The sequence below is a fragment of the Mobula hypostoma genome, chromosome 3 (assembly GCF_963921235.1).
Source record: "Mobula hypostoma chromosome 3, sMobHyp1.1, whole genome shotgun sequence".
In the NCBI taxonomy this organism is placed as follows: Eukaryota; Metazoa; Chordata; class Chondrichthyes; order Myliobatiformes; family Myliobatidae; genus Mobula; species Mobula hypostoma.
Window position 1 is genome coordinate 128,480,405 of NC_086099.1, and position 26,817 is coordinate 128,507,221.

Here is a 26,817-nt window from a genome sequence, read left to right on the forward strand (position 1 = left end):
AATGTAGACTCTCCTTCCCCTTCCTGAATCCAATAAACAGTTCTTTAGATTTACTGATGTTGAGCAAGAGGTTGTTATTGTGGCTCCAGTCAACCAAATGTCCTATCTTGTTCCAGTGAGTTGACTCATCACCACCAGTGAATTTGTTCATGACGTTGGAGCTATGCTTAGCCACACAGTCATGTCTGCATAGGGTGCAAAGCAGCAGCCAGTATCTATGTGTATGTGTAATGTCTGTATGCCAGTTTGCCAGTGTATGTCTCAGCATATGTCCACACTGTGCTTATGTGTTCATATCTGTAAGTGTAACTCCCTTCTGCTTCTGACAAAACCATCATCTTAAAATAAAGAAATATAAAGTGAAGACTTTCAAAACTATCCCTCACAGATGAAGAGCATTAGTTAGGTGAAAGGGAACTGACATCACATTGGGATCAGCAATTCTTTGGGAACTAACTCATCTGCCTTCCTGAATGGTTTCTTTCCAATGGCTGGACAATTTGGAAACTCCCAGATACAGAACAGTTGTCTCAGTAACAGGCTCCACTTATCATGAGGAGTTTGAACTTTGACAGAGCCTGTGAAATCTTTTTAATTTTTCTATTTTTGCTTTTTTTTCTCTCTCTCCTCCTCCACTCTCTCTTTCTCTCTCCCTCTCCTCCTTCCTCTCTCCTCTCTCCCCTCTCCTGTCCTTTGTCTATGAAATCTTTCATTGCAATTTTTTAAAAGTTAAAGCAGTGCTGTATGTCTCCTAATACTGTTTTAAAAAAGGCTCTAAGATTATTGTAATGTTTTGCAGTAAGGTTAAAAAGGCCCCTGGTGTAATATCATTCCATTTCTATTAAACATCATCTTCAAAAGGTCTTAGCAGCTGCTGGCAATTACACACGCACACACACACATATACACACACACACACACACACACACACACTCACACACACACATACACACACACACACACACACACACACACACTCACACACACACACTAACACACACACATACACACTCACACACACACTCACACACACATACATACTCTCACACACACACACACACACTCACACACACATACACACTCACACACTCACACACACACACACATACACACACACACTCACACACACATACACACACTCACACACACACACTCACACACACACACACACACACACACTCACACACACACACACACACACACACACACACACACACACACACACACACACACACACACACACACACACACACAGATTTGATAATGCCCATGGAAAGTCTATCATTCACAATTCAGAAAGCTTCATTTATTGAATAGCTTCCACCTGCTTCGGAGGAGAGAATTCTACTGAATGGCCATGCTATCAGCAGAGATGCTTAGGATGACACCTCGGAAAGTAAAATCGGCGATTAAATAAGGGGAGGAGGTAGAAGAGTGCTAAGTGAGTATTTTTATTCAAAAACATATTATACATAAATGAAAGGATAGATTGTGAGCCAAGTATATCTGGAAAAGCTTGGTCGAATCTCAGCTGACTAGTTAGCAGATACGATTCACTTGCTGATCCCAGATTAGGGAATGGGGAGGAGGGTTTCTGTGAGTGCTGCACGTATATTGAAGGTCATTCACAAAGCAACATCTTTTAGAATTTTCTCAGCAGTAGGATCCTAATGGGAAAAAAAAACACATTAGCTTGCTCAGTTTGAGATTGCGTTCCCTTTAAGCAACACACGTAAAATGCTGGGGGAACTCAGCAGGTCAGGCAGCATCTATGGAAAAGAGTACAATCAATATTTCGGGCTGAGACCCTTCATCAGGACTGGAGAAAAGACATCTCCATTTTATGTGTATTGCTTGGATTTCCAGCATCTGCAGGTTTTCTCTTGTTTGTGATTGGATTACATTCCCTTTACCTCTTTGGGAAATGCACTGGGGTGCACTCCAAATCAAACTTCATATTGCGATTGCTGCATTCCACTTAACGTGCCCTTCCTGAGGGTCGGCATCAGGTGGTGAAGGAAAGGGACAAACCTGATAAAGCAAGTTTCATATCACTGGCATACAGTATCCCATGAACTTTGTTGTTTTGTGGCAGCAGTGCAGTACAATACATAAAAATACAACTATAATTTTATATATGTACTGTACAAGCTATGTGGGAGCGAGGGATTGACCTTGTAGTAGGTTGAAAGACTGGTACAACATTGTTGGCAGAAGGGTCTGTACTGTATTCTGCTGTTCTGCTTCCTTCTGGGGTTTCCCGATTTAGGAAGGACAGCACACTAAGCTTATAAGTAACTGAGAGATGACATGATGGGGATATTCAGGCTTCTTTTTGTCACAATCACCCATGGGTGATGCCTCTCAATAGAAGGTCAGCATTTATTGTTGATCTCCATGTGAGACTGAAGGTGGGAAGAAGGATCCTGAGCAGCCAGCTCTGCTTGTGGTGACAACTCTAATGAAGTGAGCAGCACACACAGAATGCTGCAGGAACCCCGAGTTAAACTTCATATCGTGACTCATAAACAACAACTCAGTGTTGCTCGGACTTCCAGCAGCTGCAGACTTCCTCTTCTTTCTAATAAAGTGAGTAAGTGAGCACACAGGGAAGAGAACCTATGCTTCCAAAGAGGCTGTTTGATGGCTTGTGATCCACCTTGGTGACGCCGGGCTAGCTAATTGATGGCTACCTTGACTCGAGAGCTACCACAAGTTGAAGGTTCTCCTTTAGATTGGGAGCTTGTTTTTCTGTTGCTTCTGCCATCCATTTGGTACAGGGCACCAGAGCTCCTCCAATATTTTGTGTGTGTTGCTCTAAATTAAATACAGTTGAATTAGGATGATCATTTGAAGGGTGGTAAAGTGGCGCAGCAGCTATTGCAGTACCAGTGACCTGGGTAAAATTCTATTGTTGTCTGTAAGCAATTTGCGCGTTCTCCTCGTGACCTTGTGAGTTTTCCCCATGTGCTCTGCTTTCCTCACAAGTTCCAAACAAATGTGGGTTAGTAGATTAATTGGGTGTAATTGAGCAATGCAGGCTCATTGCCGGGAAGGGCCTGTTTTTATGCTGTATCTCTGAATAATAAAATGAATTTGTGTCTAATGGCATAACTGCAGGTAATATATTAATTTTCATATTAAACTCCTGTTTATAATGACATCAGCAGTCATGCTGTGCTAATTGTTAATGAACTTATTGCATTAGCAGTAGGGCCGTTTTCCTGAGGAGCATACATTAGGGTAAGCTGCACTCATGAACATTCACATTAAATTGTAGGGTAAAGAGAAGTGGCTGCTCTGCAGTTGGTGCGCAATGGCATAAAGAAACAGGAGTTCAAAGGTTCATTTGTTATACTGCTCTGAAATTCTTCAGTTCACCAGGTAGCGACGAAACCCAGAAAGGAACGAAAGGCAGCAAGATCATTAACCCTGCCAAATCCCACCTCCCTGCAAAACAAAACAAACAAAAACGGATCAGGCACTTTAACCCTACTCCAGTACAAAAGACCAAGCAAACTGGATCAGACCTCCAAATCCCTACTCCAGCACAAAAACTGAGCAAAACAGATCAGGCACATTGACCCCCAAGTCCCTACTCCAGCACAAAAACCGAGCGAAACAGATCAGGCACATTGACCCCCAAGTCCCTACTCCAGCACAAAAACCGAGCAAAACGGATCAGGCACATTGACCCCCAAGTCCCTACTCCAGCACAAAAACCGAGCAAAACGGATCAGGCACATTGACCCCCAAGTCCCTACTCCAGCACAAAAACCGAGCAAAACAGATCAGGCACATTGACCCCCAAGTCCCTACTCCAGCACAAAAACCGAGCGAAACGGATCAGGCACATTGACCCCCAAGTCCCTACTCCAGCACAAAAACCGAGCAAAACAGATCAGGCACATTGACCCCCAAGTCCCTACTCCAGCACAGAAACCGAGCGAAACGGATCAGGCACATTGACCCCCAAGTCCCTACTCCAGCACAAAAACCGAGCAAAACAGATCAGGCACATTGACCCCCAAGTCCCTACTCCAGCACAAAAACCGAGCGAAACGGATCAGGCACATTGACCCCCAAGTCCCTACTCCAGCACAAAAACCGAGCGAAACAGATCAGGCACATTAGGGTTCCCTGCATTAGGACAGTTCAAATAACAGATAACAGCTACTTGCCGTAATAAAATTCACAAGTCGCTACAAAAATCTGGGATAAGGAATAAGAATTCGTCCTTACGAAATTTATCTGAAAAAAATGAATCAATAAACGTTTTTAACATGTATTTCTTGACGCAGGCGTATATTACGAGTTACGCAACATGGTAACATGCAACACCTAGGAACACCGAGCTACGATCACTGTTGCTAACAATATAGAGGTGGAGAACAGTAGGACAGCTCCCTGTGACTGAAATGAAGTTTCTTGTCATATGTGGAAATACGGTGAGGTACAGGTAAAATGTAAAGCTTGCTTGCAGCAGCGTCGCAGGAGCTTAGGTTCAGACAACACACAGAACATAAATTATATATAAATTACACCAGACGGGGAAGACAGACTCTGTGAAAAACAAGACATCAGGGAAAAAAGCACACACTCTGAAACAGCTATCCATCAGCTATAGGTTAATTGGTCACCTGGGTGAAATTGAGCTCACTGTGCCAGCGGGGCCTGTTACTGTGCTGTATCTCGAAATAATAACAGTGGTTGTCCATCGTGTCTGATGATGACAGGAAATCTATACAGGAGAGTTTTTAATGTGGAAAAACTGTTGCACTGGGGCAGTTCCACTCTCTCGATCTCAGCAGTCCAGGTCCAGCCAGATGAACAAGTATCTCAAACTGGGGCCTTCCTTGGTTGCAGTGGGTGGCCATGACGTCTTCTGTGTCTTATCATGCCCTTCGCTCTCCACGGAGTGCTGCAGAACCGCCTTCCTGGCCTTTGGATCTCACTGTAGAACTCATCCGCCCAGTCCGCTGGAGCTGACCTCACATGCTGGGACAGGCAAGTCCATGTCTCATCAGGGTATGAAGCCACTGGCTACCCTCACCTGGTTGAACCCATCGGTCGAAGCGGTGTACCGGGGTGTGGCTGCTGTCGCTTGCAGACAGCTACTTGCAGCCATGGGTGAGAGCTGAGTGTCCGGGCGGTGGAACCAAAGGTGAGTGAGCTGCCCCAGAATGGACACGACAAGCCCCTTCATCAGAGGTGCTACCCCTCCCAGGACACCCCGTACATCCCAAATAATAATAATAAAACAAAATAGAGATGAGAACCAAGCCCTGGATGGACAATTTAATCATCAAAGCAGAGCAGCACAAGGACCAAAGAGAATGTAGACAATAAATGTGTAAAATCCAACAAACCAAAGTAACCATTGATCTCCACACTCATTGTAAATCACGAATGATTTGTGCAATTAGACAAGAAATACAAATACAGTGGAGTCCAGTTAATTGGGCCATCTGTTAACAGAGCAGCCACTTATTTGGGACAACTCTTAGAAAACAAAAGCTAATTAAGAAAATAAGCTGGGATCCACTTTTTTGTTTATTTGGGACACTATGCCACTTAATTGGGACAGGAGACTGTTACTGAACAGTTTCCAACTAGACACAAGACAACCTGCAGAAGCTGGAAATCCAAAACGACACAAACAAAATGCAGGAAGAACTCAGCAGGCCAGGCAGCATCTATGGAAAAGAGTAAACAGTTGACATTTCTAACTAGCATCAGTCATGTGCACAGCATCTGGTTATTACATACTGCACCATACCCAGAGTAAACTGGACTGCGCGCGCGTGTGTGTGTGTGAGAATGCACATCAACTGGACTGCGTGTGTGTAAGAATGCTCAGAGTGAACAGATTTTAATAGTGTCAGTTGCATGTGTGTGTTTAAAAAGCTGTGATTTTTGTCACTGATAGTTGGCAAGTAATGAGCAGTAAGACAATTCAGAACAGTTTTGCTCACCGCGGTTTCAAGTATTCAGGCTTAGAGATGCCAAAAACAGCTGGGGATGAAAGTGAAATGATTTCACTTCTTTAACAAGTTAGGGACTATGAAGAATCTGATGGTATCAACAATACCTTGAATGTTACAATGAAAATGAAGATTTGGGCTAATTGGTACAGCCACTTAATTGGGCCAAAATGCACCGTTCTCGATGTGTCCCAATTAACTGGAATCCACAGTATTAGGATAACTCGGGAACTTTTGCGTCCATGCTGCCAAAGATTATAGATCGGGCAAGCTGCTGTACTGAAACAACATGCCTCTTCTCACTGCGTTGATCATTTGGTTATGTGCTGGGTCACGAGTGGAAGTCAACCCCAATGCATTGTGAATTATGGATACAGCTGACATTGTTTAGGTTCATTAAACAATGGAAAAGGAACTCACCAGTTTCCCTAGAAACACCCACACAGGATCTGGGACACCTATGAGAAATGGGAAGTAATTATTTCATGGTCCAAGTTACAAACCTGTGCCCCTTAAAGGGGAGGTAATTCATAATTGCAACAGGTGTAGACACATCAATCAAACATATTGTTGTCTACACACCCGCACAATTCCCTTTTCCTAATGGAACAGTTGGTACCTGTGTTATCATTGTCACTTGTACTGAGATACAGTGACTGCCATCCATAAAAAGGTTCATTGAGGTAGTACAAAAAGGGAAAACAAAATGCAAAATATAGTGTTTCAGTTACAGAGAAAGTGCCGTGCAGGTAGACAAATAATGTGCTAGTGCCATGGTGAGTTCATCTTTAGCAAGTGATGTCCATTCAAGACCCTGATAATGGTGTGCTGAATGTGTTTTCCTGACTTTGTACTTTCTGCCCAATTGGAGGGGACAGAAGAGAGAATGACTGGGTTAGGAGAAGTCCTTGATATTACTGGTGGCTTTCCCATGGCAGCAAGAAGTGTAGATAGAGTCAATGAAGGGAAAGCTGGTTTGTGTGATTGTCCGGGCTGCATTCACAACTCTGCAATTTTGACCAGTCCTGGGCAGAGTAGTTACCATATTGAGCTGCAATACATCCAGGCAAGATGCTCTGCCATTCCATCATGGCTGATTTATTATCGCTCTCCGAGCTATTCTCCTGCCATCTGTGAAGATTGGTGAGAGTCGTCAGGAACATGCCAAATTTCCTTAGCCTTCTGAGGAAGTAAAGGAGAAGCTGGCACACAAAAAGATGGCAAAGCAGACAGTAACTAGGAGAAAAGAAGACCAAATATTAAAGTTTACAGTGTCAGGGATAATATACTGGCATGGACAGAAGGTTGATTAACAAACAGAAAACAGTGGGAAGCTGTGACTTGGCTTTGAATGTTAATTTCAGCATCACTTTTAGTTTAACATTGTGGTCAAGAGGTCATTGTGATGGTCAGCAACAGAGTGAAGGTGAAATACTAAATGTGCGTGAATGGGACACAAGAGACTGCAGATGCTGGAATCTGGAGCAGCACACAATCTACTGGTTGAACTCAATGGGCTGAGCAGCATCTGTGAGACATATGGAATTGTCAACATTTCGGGTAGAATCCCAATGAACTCAAGGTGTTGGCAATTTCTTTCCTCCCACAGATGGTGCTTAAAGCACTGTTGTTCGTCCAAAAGATTGATTTTTGTTTTTCACTGAAACTGGAGTTATCTCACACAATATGCTCTTCAGAAACATAGATGCATTTTTGTTGTTCCTCATTAAGGTTCAGGTAAAAGAAATCCCCCTTCCCTTTCCTCTTAAGCAGCCATGGAAAACTATGCTTCCCTCTTCCTTTTCCCTTTTTGAACGACTTAGCTTACTCTATGTGGCCTCCGCTCATGGTGTAATCTTAGCTGACTAAATGTCCTTACACCTGGAAGTAATTAGATACTGGAAAAGCAGTGAAGTTGAAACAAACTCTTGTCAGCTTTTTCCTCATGTCGTCCAGCACCAAGTGCTAGTATGATCTGATGAGCAGCTGCAAAGCTGGACTGTCCAGAATTCCCTCTCCTGTGGTCTGTTTTTATCCTCTTCCTGACCTTCCAACTTCTCATCATCCTCCCCCTCATCTGCTCACGTTGTAGCTCCAGTGAACCCACAACATTGTGAGGTGGCTCAGTATTTGGTGGACGACCAAGAATTTTGAAACCATTCTTTTAGATACTGCAAGGCGCCTCCAAAGAGACACAGACATTGAAATTATTATCTGTATTGGAAATAATCTGTTGTGGTGTTGGTCTTGAGATGCTGAAGGAACATTGTAAATATAAACTAATACCCGCTTTCTCAAACAAAATAACTCATACCTTTTCTCTTTTGTGAGACAACTACACCTTGACAGACAAGAAGCTAGTTTATAAAGAAGTAGAACTTTTCCTTCTCCCCAAACACTGTTGTATATATGCGGAAATCATACGGCTGTATGCCACAATTTTTAAAGTGATACTCTTCCTATGATATGTAATCTATGAACAGTACTGTGCAAAAGTCTTAGGCACATATCTATATAGCTCGGGTGCTCAGTACTGTAGGACATTTTTATATCTTTTCCTGTGTGAGTTAATTTTGATTTGATTTGAAACGCATGGTGGAAAGACATCCATTACCATCCACTCTTTATTTACCTTTGAAACAAAAATATCTGTGAGTCTTAAGTTTTTGTTAATATTGGTAAACTTTTAGTAGGTATAGTATTGTGCAAAAGGCTTAGGCGCCATCGTTTTATATAGAAAATGTATGTACCTCAGACTTTTGCACAGTGCTCTATGTTACAAGACAGAGGGAACATGTGGCCCTTCTGTTGGCGGTTTCCTCATTTCCGTCAGGAGCTGCGTTGTTAATGGACAGCTCTTATTGCTCAGTGATCTGCTTGCTGCCTAGGCTCCAGTATAAGTGGTACAGCTGATTGCCACAGGGTGAAGGCATCACATCTGCAGTCAGCTGGGCACCAAGGAAGGAAATCCAAAGGGAGACTAAAGATTATCTTTACTTGTCACATACAATGAAATGAATCATTTGTGTCAATGACTATCGCAGTCTGAGGATGTGCTGGGGGCATCTGCAAGTGTCACCATGCTTCCAGCACCAACATAGCATGGCCTCAACTTACTAACCCTAACCCTAAAGTACATCTGTGCAATGTGGAGGAAACCCACATGGCCACAGGAGAACGTACAAACTCCTTACCCACAGCAGCAGGGATTGAACCTCTAATCATCTGATCACTGACACTATAAACCCTTACACTAACTGCTATGTTACCATGTTGCTCCTCTCCCTGGACCAGTTCTCCGAGCTGATCTGTAGAGTCCATAAAGTAATGTGCAAGGACTAGATGGCACTCAGAACCACCAACAAAGATGCTTGCTCATCTTGCCTATGCTATACAAAGCAGATGATGCAACTTCAGCTCCTTTCAAGTAACGAACATCCATGTCCTCCTTCATGCAAGTCTGGGAAAAACACTTGGGTATATTGGAAACGCTTCCAGCTCCAGCCTGGAAGGAACTTAATGTGTAAAAGTGCCACAAACACTGAAGAACCAGTGCTTGCACTTCACAGAGACTGGAGCTGCGACTGCAGGATGTGATGGATCTCACAGACTATGCTCTTCAGAAACATAGATACGTCCTGTGTTGTCCCTCACTGGAGTTCGGGTGGAATAAAATGCACTTGGCACTTCTCTTTGATCACTAGGTGAAGTTGCTCTCCCCTCTTCCTCCTCCATCTTTATGTAGTTTATCCCACTTTACACACCGTCTGATCGTTCTCCCATCACATTGCAATCCAAGATGTGTGACTAGTAAAGCCTGATTATTGTAAAAACCTTAAATTCAAAGCAAATTCCACCAGCTCCTGCTGCACCACTTTCTGTAGAACTTAAATGTGCTAAATGCTGGTGTAACCAAAACATTACTCAAAAGAAAACCATCAGCGACTAAGCTCCAGTTAGCTGAAGATGTCTTTAAATAGAACTGGTACAGTGTGGGATTGGGTGGCGGGGTGGAGATTTGTCTCTACCAAAGGAGGTGTAAGGTGCTCCTTCCCTCCACTAGCCGCAGGTCACGCTTGGGCAAGGTGTAGCACCTGTTTAACCCCCGGATCAAGATATGTGAAGCCATGGGAGCTGGTGGTGGATGGTTGTATGAGCAGCTGGTGCATGTCACAAGACCTGGTTATGTGACCACTGACGCCAGGCAGACAACCTCTGAAGAGTATTGATAATGGCTGGAGTCACCTGTTTTGTAAAGACACTGCCCAGAAGAAGGCAATGGCAAACGACTTCTGTAGAAAAATTTGTCAAGAACAATCATAGCCATGAAGAGACCACAATCTCCTATGTCATACAACACAGCACATGATGATGATATCAGCATGGGATAGATTGATCTTGCTGCTGGCTGCAAGTTCAGCAATCTTACTTTTACCATGCTGTGTGTTAATTGTACTGTTGTCGTTAAACTTCACAGCGCTGGTATTAAATCAGGATGCATGATGTTTGATGTCATGGTTTATTTAAACTTTGCATATTTCCAGTAGGCATTGGCTTTAGACGTGTGTGTGTGTGTGTGTGTGTGCGTGTGTGTGTGTGTGTGTGTGTGTGTGGTGTGTGTGTGTGTGTGTGTGTGTGTGTGTGTGTGTGTGTGTGTGTATAGTTTCCTCCATAATGGAAACTATCGGCATTTATTATTTATTTCTCCCAAACAGAGCTGAATTTTGTTGCAAGATGTTTCTCTTTAACTCATCCTCACTGGAATTGCAGCAGTTCAAAAGCAAAGGTTCAGATATCCCTCTGATCAAGTATTTTTTCCCAAAGTTCTGTCAATTCACTCTGCTGATAAATTGCTGGGGGCAACTGCGAGTCATTCTGTGGAGGGTCCACTGATTAATGTTATTCACACAGCATTGTATGCAGCTGTTTCATATCCAGCCCAGCAAGGACTATGCTTCATAAACACTTCATTGTCTGTAAGTGCTTTGAGAAACCCTGAGGTTGAAAAGGTGTATCTTAATTCATGACCTTTCTGTTCACTCCCCCACAACCTTTCTTAAAAGTCCTTTATTTTCTCCTACTGCATTCCCTTATGTCTAACATCTTCATTGTTTTCATCATTTAATCTTTCCCGCTTTCCTCCCTTTTGTTCCACCCACCCCTCACCTTCCCCAGTTTATCTGTAACTTATTTCTAACATTTTCCACATCTGATTGAAGATTATTGACTATTTCGCCCTTTGTAAGTGCTACCGGACTTTCCAGTGGTTTCTGTTTTTTGTTTCTATAATCTTTTTAATGGAGTGGCAGAGCATCACTGAGCGGCCAACACAGAAACAGGGTATTCTGCCATGGCTTTTCAAGTGTTCATCTAAATACCTAAGAAATGTGAGAATACTTGTCTCAGGCAGTTAATTCCAGATTCCAACCACGCTCTGGGTAGAAAATTCTTTCTCAGGACCTGTCTAAGTTCCTAGTCCTACCATTAACCTATGCCCTCTGGCTATAGACACCTCTACCAAGGAGAAAGGTTCTTGCCCTAATTATGCCCTTAATAATATTTTTACGAAATTCTCTCCTCATTCTTAATAACTCTGTGGTCTGTGGGCTGAGTTACCATAGCCCACAGAATGGTAAATTCTCACTGGTAATGGTTGTTGGTGCTGAGGCGCCAATCTCAGGTGGGACTGTGGTGGTGTGCGTGTTTCCAGCAATAACTACTGATCCCCCTGTGCCCATTCCAGGGAGTTCAGTGTAGAGGCTTAGCATTTAATTGGCTCCAAAACAGCCTTAGAATGCCACCTCTGTTTATCCAAGCATGTTCTTTGTGGGTTATTTTTGTTCTAATTGTTTTTCTTTCGTGTAAAAATTGTGTATGATTTTAGTTTAATTTATATTTTCTGGAGAGTGCGTCTATGATGCTGCTGCATGTAAGTTTTTAATGCCCCTGTGTATAAGTGTAATTGGGCAATACAGGATGATAATCATTCAACTTGGACTTTGACTTTTCCTCTAGACACATCTCCTAGAAACTCCTGTAAAATGCATTTAAGAAAAGAGCAATGTGCTGTTTGGAAATACATAAGCAACCAGGAGCATGAAATGGCCAATTCTCACTGGTATCTATTGTCAGTGCTGAGGCACCCCACCTCAGGTACAATAGAGGCTTGACAGACATGACAAAGTTGGGGTGCGAGTTTCCAGCAATAACTTCTGCCTGTGTTGTTGAACCTCTTGTTCTGTTCCAGGGAGTTCTGTGTGGAGGATTTAAATTTCATTGAAATAAATTTTATAAGAAAGGAAGTTTTATAAGAAAGATGTGTTTAATATTGGAGTTCGTGTTCTGATATTTGTTCTTCTGATTTATGACACTTCTGTATTTCTGTATTAACATGAGTTAAATTAGTTAATAGGCTTGGGATAGGAGCATCTGATAATTGTCCTGATACCAAGTGACACTGAAAACAATAAAATTTGTAAGCCTAGATGTAATTATATGCACATTTTTGGGCATTTGCACTGCACCCACTTGCAGGTCTTCAATCCCACATGGTTCACCCCTCCCCAACACGTCTCTCTACTAAGGGGCTGTACCTGCTCTAAAATAGAAGCATAGAGTTAACTTCAGAATTGAAAGCAGGTTTAATATCACTGGCACAGGTGGTGACATTTGTTGTTATGAGGCAGCAGTACATTGCAATACATAATAATAAAAACTGTAAATTACAGTAAAAATTTATATACAGTATATGTGAAATTAAATACGTAGTGCAAAAAGAGGGAAAAAAGTGATGAGATAGTGTTTATGGGTTCATTATTCATTCAGAAATCTGATGGTGGAGGGGAAGAAACTGTTCCTGAATCATTGAGTGTGTGCCTTCAGGCTTCTGTATCTCCTTCCTGATGGTAGCAACGAGAAGAGGACATGTCCTGGGGGTGGGGGTCCTCAATGATGGATCGGCCTTTTGTGAGGCATCGCTCCATGAAGATGCCCTCCATGCTGGGGAGGCTCGTGCCCATGATGGAGCTGGCTGAGCTTTCAACTTCTGGCAACGATTTCTAATCATGTGCAGTGCCCCCCACCCCACCCCGTCACCATGCCAGACAGCAACGCAGCCCGATAGAATGCTCGCCATGGTACATCTGTAGGCATTTGCAAGTGTTACAAATGACTGCATTGCTTAATATCAGAGCATCGAAGTGGTTCACGGAAAAAAATAACAACCTTTTCACTGCAAGACTACAGTATACACATCATCTTTTTGTTATTAAGCTACAAGGAAACAGGAGAAATCATAGAATCCAAGTTCCCATGTCATATGGAGACGCTATCAACGGAGGGAGAAAGTTTGGCACTGACAGGGCAGAAGAATTTCTGTGACATTCAGAAATTCATAAATAATCGGAAGTTATCCCATCTATAAAACATTGTAAAAATAAAACAATTTAATCAACTTGAAAACAATTGCAAACATTTAGTTAGACCAATGTAAATGAGTTAAAATTTACCTTTGTCCCTCACACTCACTTGGATGCTGCATACAGATGCTGTTTTTCATCAGTTTAACTACTGCAGTGTAACATAGAAGCAGGTCACGGGTTTGGTGAGTGGGACAGAAAACTCTGATTATGAATAACCATATTAATCATTTATTTAAAAACAGTAAAAGATTCAACCAAACATCAAAGTCCACCACACCCCTCCCGCCCAGGTTACACCAACTGCAAAACTAATTATTTCAACAACCAGATACTGAGCGAAAAGTGCGCAAGGGCCTTCTAAGTCTGGAGCATTCTTTTCCAATGGTTCCTCAGCACTGGTCGCGATCTCACTATGAATAATGCCCTAGGAACAAAGGAAAGAGACCAGGCCTTCTGCATGTGTTATTATTACACCCCTGAGGTGCCAGGAACAGGACACTGATGTGGTGGAACACACAACAGCCTTCAAACGGGCTAATCAATGGAAGTGGCTTTCGTCCGGCAGGTAAGCTACACCCCCTTGCACCCACATAACATGCATGCTTTACTGGAGGATTTCCTGCCGGGAAATTGCAGTGAGAAAACTCTTGTTTTGTACACTTATCTTGGATGAGTAAAGTCAGAAGTTATGGAATGAATTCCAGAAACTAGGAACATGAGCAAGACATTTTAGTCCCTCCACCCTGTTCTGCTGTTCCATGTGATCAAGGTTCATCTACAAACTTGATCCAAACCCTATTTCTTCCCATGTTCCTCAATCTCTAGGTTAACAAAGACCTATCAGTCACATATGCAAGGTTAACATTCCATTGTCATTGCCTTTTTTGAGTGACAGTCTAAACTCCCCCACGCACCCATTGTGTGGAGAACTGTTCTGACTGCCTAAACTCCCCCCCAACCCATCCGTTGTGTGGAGAAGTGTTCTGACTGCCTAAACTCCCCCCCAACCCACCCATTGTGTGGAGAAGTGTTGTGTCAGTCTAAACTTCCCCCAACCCACCCATTGTGTAGAGAAGTGTTCTGACTGCCTAAACTCCCCCCAACCCATCCATTGTGTGGAGAAGTGTTGTGTCAGTCTAAACTCCCACACCCACCCATTGTGTGGAAAAGTGTTAAGGCCATAAGATGATAAGACATAGGAGCAAAATTAAGCCATTCAGCCCATCAAGTCTGCTGTGCCATTCCATCATGGCTAATGCCGGATCCCACTCAACCCCATACGCCTGCCTTCTCACCATCTCCTTCGACGCTCCAACCGATCAGGAAATGATCTACTTCTGCCTTAAGTTTACCTATGGACCTGGCCTCCACCACAGTCTGCGGCAGAGGATTCCGAATTTACTACTCTCTGAGCGATAATGAAATTCCCCCTTACCTCTGATCTAAAGGGTTGCCCCTTAGTTTTGAGGTTGTGCACTCTGGTTCTGGATACCCGCAGCGTAGGAAACATCCTCTCCACATCCACCCTGTCTAGTCGCTTCAACATTCGGTAGGTTTCAATGAGATTCCAAATTCCTCTGAGTACTGGCCCAAAGCTGCCAAGCGTTCTCATATGTTAATACCCATTCATTCCCAGGATCATCCTTATGAACCTCCTCTGGACTGTCTCCATGACAACACATCCTTTCTGAGATATGGGGCCCAAAACTGTTGACAGTATTCTAAGTGCAGCCTGACTAATATCTTATAAAGACTCAGCATTATCTCCTTGTCTTTACATTCTATTCCCCTTGAAATAAATGCCAACATTGCATTTGCCTTCTTTATCACAGTCTCAGCCTGTAAATTAACCTTCTGGGAGTCCTGCACAAGGACTCCCAAGTCCCTCTGCACCTCTGATGTTTGAACCTTCTCCCCATTTAGATAATAGTCCGCACTATTGTTCCTTTTCCCAAAATGCATTCATACATTTCCCAACACTGTATTCCATCTGCCACTTTTTTGCCCATTCTTCCAACTTGTCTAAGTCCTGCTGCAATCGCATTGTTTCCTCAGCACTACCTACTCCTCCACCTATGTTCGTATCATCCACAAACTCTGCCACAAAGCCATTAATTCCAGTATCTAAATCATTGACAAACAATGTGAAAAGTAGCAGTCCCAATACTGACCCCTGAGTAACACCACTAGTCACTGGCAGCCAATCAGAAGAGGCCCCTTTTATTCCTATTTGCTGCCTTCTTTCTGTCAGCCATTCTGCCAGTATCTTTCCTGTAACACCATAGGAGTTTATCTCGTTAAGCAGCCTCATGTGTGGCACCTTATCAAATGCCTTCTGAAAACCCAAGTAAATGACATCCACTGACTCTCCTTTGTCCACCCTGCTTGTTACTTCCTCGAAGAACTCTAACAGTTCAGGCAAGATTTCCCTTCACAGAAACGATACTGACTTTGACTTATTTTATCATTTGTCTCCAAGTAACTCGAAACCTCATCCTTAATAATAGACTCCAACACTTTCCCAACCACAGAGGTTAGATTAACCGGGCTATAATTTCCTTTCTTTTGCCTTCCTCCCTTCTTAAAGAGTGGAGAGACATTTGCAGTCTTGTAGTCCTCTGGGACCATGCCAGAATCAAGTGATTCTTGAAAGATCATGACCAATGCGTCTGTTATCTCTTCAGTAATCTCTCTCAGGGCTCTGGGATGTAGTCCATCTGGTCCAGGTGATGTATCCACCTGAAGACCTTTGAGTTTGGGCTTAGAAATAGCAATGGCACTCACTCCTGCTCCCAGACACTCACAAACATCTGGCACACTGCTTGTGCCTTCCAGAGTGAAGACAGATGTAAAGTACCCATTAAGTTCATCTGCCATTTCATCCCCCATTACTACCCCACCAGCATCATTTTCCAGTGATCCAATATCAAATCTCACCTCCCTTTTACTTTTTATATAACTGTAAAAAACTTCTGGTATCTTGCTTTATGTTATTGGCTAGTCTGCCCTCATATTTCATCTTTTCTCTTCTTATAGCTTTGTTAGTTGCCGTTTGTTGGATTTTAAAAGCTTCCCAGTCATCCAACTTCCCACTCACTTTTGCTGCCTTATATGCCCTTTCCTTGGCTTTTGTGCAGTCCTTAACTTCCTTTGTCAGCCACGGTTGCCTACCCCTGCCATTTGAGAACTTCTTCCTCTGTTGGACATATCTAGCTTGTGCCTTGTGAATTATTTCCAGAAACTTCAGCCATCTCTGCTCTGCCGTCATCCTCGCCAGTATCCCATTCCAATCCACCTGAGCAAGCTCCTCTCTCATGCCTCTGTAATTCCCTTTATTCCACTGCGATGTGAGTTATGCTTCTCTCTCTTAAGTTACAGTATAAATTCAATCATAATATGATCAATACCTTCTAAGAGTTCCTTTACGTTAAGCTCCCTAATAAGATTTGGGTTATTACACCACACCCAGTCTAAAATAGCCTTTCCCTGAGTAGGCTCAAGCACAAGCTGTTATAAAAGCCATTTTGTAGGCATTCAACAAATTCCCTCTCTTGCGATCCAACACCAACCTGATTTTCCCAATCCCCTTGCATTTTTTGAAGACCCCATTATAATTGTGTCATTGCCCTTATTACATGCCTTTTCCAGTTCCCTTTGCAATCTTAACCCCACATCTTGGCTACTCTTTGGAGGCCTATATATGATTCCCATAATGTCTTTTTAATCCTTGAAATTTCTTTACTCCACCCACAAAAATTCTTCTTTTTTTGGCATGTGTGTGCGTCTGTATGCGTCTGCTTGTGCGTGCCTCTGCAATATTGGTAGGACGATGTCTTTTTTTTCATGCCTTTACAAGGCGTGGAGTGAGAGAGAGACTGTGTGGCACGCCACTCATCACACAGACATTTCGCAGTATTTTTCCCTTTATTTACGAGGTTGAGTTGCGATCTCGACACTCAACCCGACACGGATGAAAAGCGTACTCGGGAGTGTCCCAGACTGGGTTCGAACCCAGGAACCTTTGTTCCAAAGTCCGGCGCTGATGTCATTGTGCCACCAGCCGGCCCCACCCACAAAGATTCAACTTTCTCTGACCCTATGTCACCTTTTTCTAAAGATGTAATTCCATCTCTTACCAACAGAGCCACACCACCACCTATGCCTTCCTGCCTGTCCTTTTGATACAAATTAGATCCTTTGATGTTAAGCTCCCAGCTATGGCCTTCTTTCAGCCACAACTCGGTGTTGCCCACAATGTCATACTGACCAATCTCCAATTACGAAACGAGTTCGTCCACCTTATTCTGAATGCTACGCACATTTAAATACAGCACCTTCAGTCGTGCATTCTGTGCCCTTTTGAATTTTGCCTCTGTGGTGCAATTTAACTCTCTGTTCTGTCTGCATTTGTACTCAATCATTGGCTTGTCCTTCCTTACATTCATGTTATACCCATCATCTACTTGAAAACCTGCTGGCTTATCCTCAGCTCTGTCATACTCGTTCCCACCCCACTGCCACATGAGGTTAAGCCACTCCCAACAGCTTTAGTAAATCTACCTGCAAGAATAATGGTCCCCCTCAGGACCAAGTGTTGTAACAGTCTAAACTCCCCCACCCCACCCCTTGTGTGGAGAAGTGTTGTGTCAGTCTAAACTCCCCCCACACCAAACATTGTGTAGAGTAGTGTTCTCTATTCTTCCACCTGAGAAGTCTGGCTCTCTTCCCTCATCCTGCAGAAGAAGAGAAAGAGAGAGAAATTGCCTTTAAACTCACGAGAGAGCATAGGCCATCAACTTTTTTGCTGCTGATGTTTCTGTAGTAGGCAATTTCTTTTTTACGAGGTCAAGTTGCTAGCTCAACGCTCAACCCAGCATGGATGGAAAGCGTGCCAGGGAATCCGGCTGGGTTCGAACTCAGGAGCCTTCACTTCGAAGTCCGGCGCTGATGCCACTGTGCCACCAGCCGGCCGTCCTGCAGAACAACTGGTAGAAATTGTTCCCACTACCAACATAGTTAATTTTGCTTAGTGTAAAACCTTCCCTCAAATCTCTCCAAATTGTCCCCTCTACCAACTTTGTCAATTTCCCTTCGTGTGAAACTTCCATTCAAGTCTCTCCAAGTTCTTCCTACTACTGACTTTGTTAAATCCCCTGAGTGTAAAACCTTCACTCAAATCTCCCCAAAGCCTATCAGAGAAATCTAGATGTGGTCTATCTAGGTTTTGGGTGACTGTAGCTTCCCTTCTGTGTTCCATTATGCAATCCTTCTGATCTAAAAGCCAGAATTGTTAGCCATTTGGATTATTTTCTGTACTGATCTGTTGCACTTTAACGATCTACAGTATATGCGTTTGCCATTGATTCTCTTCTGTGTTCTGTTTTTCAAGCTTTTCACCTTTCAACTTGTGGGAGGATCTCAAATGACAGGACATGATTACAAGATTAAGAAGGACTGCCATTTAAAACTGAGATAACTAGGTACAATTTCTGGAAGAAAGTGGTGAATCACTGAGATTAACTAACCTGGAAAAGTGTGAACGAGCGATTGAAGGAAGTACTTTGGTGCAATTCCCACCTGTAAGGAGTTTGTACGTTCTCGCCATGACCACATGGATTTTCTCCGGGTGCGTCAGTTTCCTACCCACAATCCAAAGACATTCCGGTTGGTAGGTTAGTTGGTCATTGTAATTCGTCCTGTCATCAGACTAGGATTAGATCAGGGGATTGCTGGGTGGCACCGCTCGAAGGGCCGGAGGGGCCTGATCCAGGCTGTATCTCAATTAGAGCTTTGAAAGATTTGGGAACTAAGGAGGATAGAAAACTGGTGCAGAAGAAACACATCCTGGTCATATTGAATGGCAGGATAGCCTTGAAGAGCCAACTGGCCTACCTGGTCTCTTAGGAGGTACTCAGTTTGTCTATTCACAGTTCAAAGTGCCTTCACTGGTCCAGGCTTTGAGTTTAAGAGTGAGGAAGTCGTGCTGCAGCTATACAAATCTTTGGTTAGGCTTCAGTTGGACGAGGACATGCAGTTCTGGTCACCCCACTGCAGGAAGGGTGCCAGGGCTTTGGAGAGGGTGCAGAAGAGGTTGACCAGGGTACTGCCTGGATTGGACGACATGCTAAAAGAAGAGTTTGGACAAACCTCTGAGGCTGAGTGGAGACCTGATCAAAGTTTATAAAATTATGAGAGGAACAGATAGAATAGGGTCTGAGTCCCTTCCCTGGGGTAAAGATGTTAAGTACTAAAGGACATGCTTTTATGGTGAGGGAAATGCATTTTAGGGAGGCATGTGGGGTGATTTTTTTTTACATAGAGAGTAACAGGCTGACAGATGTAGTGTGGAAACAGATACGATAGCTGTTAGAAAATAAATATATATATATCCCTCCCTTCTCTGCACATGAAGATGCAGAGAAGGGAGGGATATATATATATTTATTTTTTTCTATATTTACACACTTAGTCTGGTGGTCGTGGAGCATACATAGAACATAGAACATAGAATAGTACAGCACATTACAGGCCCTTTGGCCCACAATATTGTGCTGACCCTCAAACCCTGCCTCCCATATAACCACTCAACTTAAATTCCTCCATATACCTGTCCAGTAGTCTCTTAAACTTCACTAGTGTATCTGCCTCCACCACTGACTCAGGCAGTGCATTCCACACACCAACCACTCTCTGAGTAAAAAACCTTCCTCTAATACCCCCCTTGAACTTCCCACCCCTTACCTTAAAGCCATGTCCTCTTGTATTGAGCAGTGGTGCCCTGGGGAAGAGGCGCTGGCTGTCCACTCTATCTATTCCTCTTATTATCTTGTACACCTCTATCATGTCTCCTCTCATCCTCCTTCTCTCCAAAGAGTAAAGCCCTAGCTCCCTTAATCTCTGATCATAATGCATACTCTCTAAACCAGGCAGCATCATGGTAAATCTCCTCTGTACCCTTTCCAATGCTTCCACATCCTTCCTATAGTGAGGCAACCAGAACTGGACACAGTACTCCAAGTGTGGCCTAACCAGAGTTTTATAGAGCTGCATCATTACATCGCGACTCTTAAACTCTATCCCTCAACTTATGAAAGCTAACACCCCAAAAGCTTTCTTAACTACCCTATCTACCTGTGAGGCAACTTTCAGAGATCTGTGGACATGTACCCCCAGATCCCTCTTCTCCTCCACACTACCAAGTATCCTGCCATTTACTTTGTACTCTGCCTTGGAGTTTGTCCATCCAAAGTGTACCACCTCACATGTGCATGTAATGAGAGCTGTATAACTCATCTCCTTCTACCTTAGGCCATGAACTTATCAATCACCCCTGCTGTGGACCACCTGGAGGTCCAGACGCTCTTGTTACATGCACATGCAGTTCAACTCTTTGAGTGATAATGCAGAAAGTTTGAAGTTAATAACTCATCTTCTTCTACCTTAGGCCATGAACTTATCAGTCACTGTGTGTGTGTGTGTGTATAGTCGATATCTCTCCACATATATATATACATATATATGCAAAAAGAGGTTTATTTTCACTCAGCTTCATGTTCGACATGTTTATTGTGGGCTGAAGTGCCTGTTCCTGTGCAGTACAGTTCTGTGAAAGACTTTGCTATCTGCTGCTGAAGGCTTTCTCAAAAGACACTAAGATTAGCTAATGGTAACCTTGGGGATGCCTTGTTTGAACAGAAGATGTAGGAAAAGTGTAGAAAAGCTGCTGATATTCTTTCAGAAAATACAACCTACATTTTTTTATTTCCTGCATCCCACAGCTTCAACTAACAAGATATTTCTTAATGAGACACTTCTTCCCTTCATTGTTGATTCTCCCAGATGCCTTAAGCACTCTTCAAGCCTACAAGCTGAAAAATACACATCTATTGGATCTGTGGATGTCTCTATTCAGCGACACCTCCTTTTTCTTATTAATTACAACTTGTATAATTAATAGCTGCAGCCAAACTCATGCACCTCTAATTTGTCCAGACATTTTCATTTCCATAGCATTTTATCACCAAGGCCTCCTGCTACCAACCTCCCACTACTTCACAACTTCCAACCAAATGAGTTCAGAGAGATCTGGCTCTATGAAGGGACTGTTGATCTTTCCTAACTGTCTGTGCCTTCTTGATCAGTATTTTCACACCATTTTTTTGAAAACTGACTTCTTGTTTAGATTTGTAATAGCTCTTTGTTAATATGGCTCCACTGTCCTTTAAATCTCTCTCTAAATCCTCAGACTCCTCTTGACTACGAACAGAAGAAATTTCGGGATAGGAATGAACCATTTGATTCATCATTTTCCCCTCCCTCATAGATCAACTCTGGTGCTCTCTCTTCTCCCCATTACTTTTCAAATATCATCTGTAACTAACATTCTTTTGTCCCCATTTCAACTTCACGCAAGGTAACTTACACATGATATTAATATGAGTTTTCGGAGTATTCCTTTGGTAGTCCAGAGATAAAAGTACTAGCCCAAGACCAGATACAAGGATCAGAAAAAATCTGATCCCTAATCTTTGCTGAGTTTGTTGAAAAGTGGCTTTTTGCTGAAGCTTTTGATCAGCCTTGACACTTGGGGAGTGAGTCTACAATTGATAGCATTTAATCTACACAGTATTGAAATGCAAAAGTAATAGAAAATTAATAGGAAATTGGCAAACAATTGTCAAGCTGCTCTTGGCTGAACCAAAGGCAGTGATGAATCAGCATATAGGAGGGAGATTGAAAATCTTGTAGAATTAGATTAGATTAGATTATGAGGACACGCAGTCCTCTTTTATTGTCATTTAGTAATGCATGCATTAAGAAATGATAATTTGTTTCTCCAGAATGATATCACAGAAACACAAGACTAAAAAAACTGACAAAAACCACATAATTATAACATATAGTTACAACAGTGCAACGCAATACCGTAATTTGATAGAAGAACAGACCATGGGCATGGTTAAAAAAAGTCTCAAAGTCTCTTGAAAGTCCCATCATCTCATGCAGACGGGAGAAGGAAGAAAACTCTCTTCCTGCCTTGAGCTTCCAGAGCTGCAAACTTGCCGATGCAGCACCCCGGAAGCACCCGACCACAGCCGACCGTTGAGTCCGTCCGAAAACTTCTAGCCTCTGACCAACCCTCCAACACCGAGCACCATCTATGCCGAGTGCTTCGACCCCGGCCCTGGCAACAGGCAATAGGCAAAGCCGAGGATTTGGGGCCTTCCCCTCCGGAGATTCTCGATCGCACAGTAGCAGCGGCAGCGAAGCGGGCATTCCAGAAGTTTCTCCAGATGTTCCTCCGTGCTTCTCACGTCTGTCCCCATCAAATCAGGATTGTGCACGGCATCCTACTTCACAAATATGATATCATTTCCGAGTGGCCATGCGCACTGCGTCGCCCCACCATCTTCTCTTTCCTCCGATGGTACCGCAACACCAATCTCTCTCTCAATGTCAGCAAAATCAAAGAGCTGATTGTCAACTACAGGAGGAAGAAGCCATACATCCATGAGCCAGTCCTCAGTAGCTTTAAATTCCTTGGCATCGACATATCTGACCAACACATAATTGTCATCACAAAGAAGGCAGGGCAGCACCTCTGCTTAATCACTGACAAACCTCTAGCCCATCATTGAGTATATTTACATGAAATACCGCCATAAAGAAAGCAGCATCTATCATCAAAGACACCCCCCTCCAACTCAGGCCATGTTCTCTTCTCACTACTATCAGCGGGCAGGAGGTCCCACAGCACCAGGTTCAGCAACAGTTGTTACCCTACAACTGTAAGGCCCCTATGGATAACTTCATTCACTACTACTCTGAACTGCTGCTACAAACTCACTTTCAAAGACTCTTTACAACTCGTGTTCTCAGTCTTTTTTTTATTTACACAGTTTGTTCTACTTTGCACATTGGTTGTTTGTCAGTCTTTGTTTATGTATAGTTTCCATAAACTTCTGTTTCCTTTTTCCTGTAGATATTTGAAAGAAATTGAATCTCAAGGTAGTATATGGTAATGTACAAGTGCCTTGAAGATAAACTTAACTTTGAACTTTGAAGCATTTCACCAGCCGCTCTTGATTATCTGATGATTAGTTGGAGAATGACACTCCGTTGTTGTGATTTATATGTATTATACTGTATATACATAAGTTCACAAGTACCAATAGTTTATTTTCATCTGTAAGTACCAAAACAGTTGTTTCATTACAGCCACAGGAAGTAATAACTTAGTGTAATTGCAAACCTCAGTGCTCAATCCATTGAATATGCCATGATGTTAAGGATATTACTTCTGTTTGTCCTTTTTATCTATTCTTCCCTGCATTAGCCTTCTCACGTTCGATGTGCAATAATCTCCCCTCAAAAAATTCCAGCCTTCTAGTACCTGTCATCTGTCCTACTCTCCCAGGGTTATGTAATTCCTCAGTTTCTGGCTGTCTCACACTACTTTCTGCAGAAGGCCCCACCAAGGTACTTATCACTGCCACATGAGGGGAAGGAAGCCTACAAAGCCAGTTTGACTCTCAGTATGTCCCATCGTATATCTGTTGCATCACTGAAACTGTCCACTTCCAACTCGGTAACACCCCCTGTCTCCACCTCCTCCTTGGGGTTATCTACTGCTGAGATCCTCATCCGTGCCTTGTTTAAAGTGTGAATTAAACCCACCCCATTAACTTATCTCTCCTAATATTCTTTTAATGGCTTCGGGCAGATGGGGCTCATCAGCTGTGGTTGGCAGCTCATCTAGGAGAAGGAAAACTCTGATCTCAAACCTCCGCAGTCTAGTGGCTATACCCATTCATGAAAAAGACTTCAGGAGTAAACCCCTAGGGAAAAGTCCAGAACTGGAGTCCCTAAGGCAGTTCTACATTGAGTTCAATGCTGACTGGCAACTCCTGAGACACTACAGGTGCCAAATTTTATCTGTCTCTGCCATTCCTTTGGGTTCATCAGATGCATGGAGAGGAGGAGATCGCTACATGGCAACAGCTTGCTCTCCATATTGTACTGCCCTGGCTTGTGTATCATGCAGACAGTTAGGACACAATATCCATGGCCAACTCTGACCGACAGAGGCCTCATCATGGCTTGATGCACATTTTTGTCTGGCAATATTCATGTACACTCAGTTGCCACTTTATTAGGTACACCTGTACACCTGATTGTTACTGCAAAGATCTAATCAACCAATCCTGTGGCAGCTAGTCTATGTATAGAAACTTTGAGACATGGTCAAGAGATTCAGTTGTTGTTCAGGCCAAATGTCAAAATGGAGAAGAAATGTGATCTAAGTAACTTTGACAATGGAATGATTGTTGATGCCGGACAGGGTGGTTTTAGTATCTCAGAAACTGGCAATCTCGTGGGATTTTCACACACAACAGTCTGGAGTTTTCAGAGAATGGTCTGAAAAACAAAAAAAAAATCCAGTGAGCAGCAGTTCTGTGGGCAAAAGTGCCTTGTTAATGAGAGAGGTCAGAGGAGAATGGCCAGACTGGTTTAAGCTGACAGTAAGTGAACTACGTGTTACAACAGTGGTGTGCAGAAGAGCATCTTCGAACACGTTGAACCTTGAATTGGATGGGCTGCAGCCACACAAGACCAGAAGCATGCACTTTAGTGGCCACTGAGTGTAAATTCAAGTATTTGTTGGCATCTTACCAAGGAACACCTAGCAGTAGCAAGTGCACTGGCTGGAAGATTTATTGAAATCAGTGATTGGCTAATGTTATTTCTTTACTTTGTAGCTACTAATTTCCAAGATCCATGTAAGTCTCCTAGGAGCTAAAACTGGTCTGTTTGTTTACTTTTTAACACTATAGTTACCCGCTAATCCGGAACTACATGAAATCATTCACTACATAGATGGTTGGAAGCCAAGTTGCTGTCTCATTACCTCTGCAGATGTGGATGACCGCACCACAGGCCTCTTGTATTTCAGGTCAAAATGTGCTCCATAGATTTATTTACAGGCAAAAAACAAACAGAAATGGGGGATTAGGCAATCTATTAATCATTCCAAGTTCAAAGGACATGTATTATCAAAGTACATATATGTAACCACATACAACCCTGAGATTCATTTTCTTGCGGGCATACTCAATAAATCCAATAACCATAATAGAATCAATGAATAGAATAGACCAACCTTGTGCAAATTGTGTAAATACAAAAAGGAAGAAAAAAAAAGAAATAATAATAATAAATAAGTAATAACTATTGAGAACATGAGATGAAAAGTTCTTAAAAGTGAGTGCCTGGGTGTGGGAACAGTTCAGTGGTGGGGCGTATGAAGTTGAGTGAAGTTATCCCCTTTGGTTCAAAAGCCTGATAGCTGAGGGGTAATAACTCTTCCTGAACCTGGTGGGGTGAGTGCCGAGTCTCCTGTACCTTCTTCCTGATGGTAGCAGCTTGTATAATATACAACACAAACTGAAGGGTTAAACAAAGGAACTGATAGTGTCTCCTATATATAGCCTGTCACTCGTTGACAACACATATATTAAACTGGTTCTGACAGTGCTGCCTTCCATTCTCTGCACAAACAGCAAACTGGCAGCGTGGTGACTGGAGACTATGGGATAGTCCCTGTTTTATAATCTCCAAAATAAAATTATCCTTTCACTAATTCTTCTTTTACTTTTTCAGCAATTCCTTGTGGTTGAGGATGATGTGTTGCCAGTTCTGTGGTCATTTAAAGACTGATTATTATTTTTAATAATTTAATGTTATTAAATATAATTAGATTTTCATCGCTCCAAACGAAGAGTTTGGGACCTAGGATTTGTTACTCTGGTGTTCAGAATTTCCCTATTCAATTAGTTCACAGTAACTTCTCCCTTCTATTTGCCAGTCTGTTGGAATTAAAAATGACTTGATTCCACTTTGATTTTGTGGGTTCTGTGTTAGCTGATGCAGCTAACATGGGAACTGCTTTCTCCCACATGATATGTGGGTAATTTATGAGCTGCTGTGCTCTTCCTGGGACTTGAGCAGGGCTTCCGTGTTCTCTCAACACACAGACTTGAGAGCAGAATTAGGCCATTCAGCCCATCGAGTCTCCTATGCCATTTCATCATGGCTGATTTATCATCCCTCTCAACCCCATTTTCCTGCCTTCTCCATGTATCCCTTTATGCCCTGTGTAATTAAAACTCTATCAACCTCCACTTAAAATATATCCAATGACTTGGCCTCCACAGCAGACTGTGGCAATGAATTCCACAGATTCTCCACCCTCTGGCTAAAGACATTCCACCTCATCTCTGTTCCAAAGGGACATCCTTGTATTCTAAGGCTGTTCCCTCTGGTCTTAGACTCCCCAAGATAGAAAACATCCTCTCCACATCCAATCTATCTGGGCCTTTCAACATTCGAAAGGTTTAAATGAGATCCCCCTC

At 42.9% G+C, this 26,817-nt stretch overlaps 2 long non-coding RNA genes across 2 annotated transcripts in view; one reads left to right on the forward strand and one right to left on the reverse strand.

The window, feature by feature from the left end:
* Window positions 1–1,581: 1,581 nt before the first annotated feature.
* Window positions 1,582–13,574, reverse strand: LOC134343536 (uncharacterized). The gene is made up of 3 exons (XR_010017252.1): window positions 13,493–13,574; window positions 6,405–6,442; window positions 1,582–1,667 (listed from the first exon to the last, which is right to left on the reverse strand). It is a non-coding gene; the product is annotated as an uncharacterized LOC134343536 (long non-coding RNA).
* A 172-nt stretch (window positions 13,575–13,746) lies between these two features.
* LOC134343537 (uncharacterized) overlaps window positions 13,747–26,817 on the forward strand; it is a 50,962-nt gene continuing 37,891 nt past the window's right edge. Inside the window, exons 1-2 of the long non-coding RNA XR_010017253.1 lie at window positions 13,747–13,970; window positions 18,795–19,073. This is a non-coding gene — a long non-coding RNA (uncharacterized LOC134343537). The remainder of the gene's footprint in view (window positions 13,971–18,794; window positions 19,074–26,817) is intronic.